We start from the raw sequence: 1,310 nt of genomic DNA, 5'->3' as shown, positions 1-1,310 counted from the left end.
GGGGCTGCAATTACCCTCCCAGACACACCTGCAGCAATCTATCCTGCTACATAAACATGTTTTTGCCCCCAAAAAAGATAATATTCCTTCATTTAGGAGGAAGCAGAAAAAAGTGTTTTTCTAAATATCAATATTGGAACTTTTTGCTTTGGTGGCTGAAGTTAGCTGTAAAGATAAGTAGTTTCAAATGTTAGAAGGGATTGATTTTTACCTTTGTTAGTGCTTGTTGTGCTGCTAAGGAAGCTTCCCACAAAGATAAGAGTAAATCTGCTTTATGGTGTCTCCCTGAAAGAACCCAGAGACCTTTTTATTTTTGTTTCTGTTGGTTTTGGTTTGCTGTAAAATTAGTTTCTCTGACCTTTAAGAACAGTAAGTGACATGTGTTCATTTTAGTGTTTGGGGGGTTGTTGTTGTGTGTATTTGTACATTCTTTATCCTTTTCCTTTGTGAATCCTGCAGCTTGTGTCCGTCGGCCAGCCTTTAGGATTTTCTTGCACTTTTGTCTGACAAGTTCAACAACCTTTGTTTTAACAGCAGCATTACTTGGTGCTGCACCCCCTCAATTGCCCCCTTTTTACCTACATTCACTGGCCGAGCGGCTGCTACCCTCCCCCCTGCCACTTCAGTCACAAATTCAACCCCTTTTTTTCAAAATGGCAGCTTTTCTCTTGGTTTTATCTCCATAGCAACCATTTTATTTTTGGGTCACCTGGGGGTGACGAACAAGTTTATGTCATTTTTAGAAGAATCGGCAAAAGTAAATTATTGGATTTCCTTGACAACGGAGATTTTTGGTTAACCACGCCCACATTTCTAATGTTTTCATTTCATACATTCTTTATCCTCTTTCTTTGTGAATCCAGCAGCTTTTTACCTACCTTCACTGGCCGAGCGGCTGCTACCCTCCCCCCTGCCACCTCATTCACAAATTTATTCAAAACCCCTTTTTTTCAAAATGGCGGCTTTTCTCTTGGTTTTATCTCCATAGCAACCATTTTATTTTTGGGTCGCCTAGGGGTGACGAACAAGTTTATGTCATTTTTAGAAGAATCGACAAAAGTAAATTTTTGGATTTCCTTAGCAACGGAGATTTTTGGTTAACCACGCCCACATTTCTAATATTTTCATTTCATACATTCTTTATCCTTTTCCTTTGTGAATCCAGCAGCTAGTGTCTGTCGTCCAGCCTTTAGAACTTTCTTGCACTTTTGTCTGACAAATTCAACAACCTTTGTTTTAACAGCAGAATTACTTGGTGATACACCCCCCCAATTGCCCCCTTTACCAACATTCACTGGCCGAGCGGCTGC

This window comes from Oryzias melastigma, linkage group LG8 (assembly GCF_002922805.2).
Source record: "Oryzias melastigma strain HK-1 linkage group LG8, ASM292280v2, whole genome shotgun sequence".
NCBI classification, from domain to species: Eukaryota; Metazoa; Chordata; class Actinopteri; order Beloniformes; family Adrianichthyidae; genus Oryzias; species Oryzias melastigma.
This window is presented reverse-complemented; position numbering follows the sequence as displayed.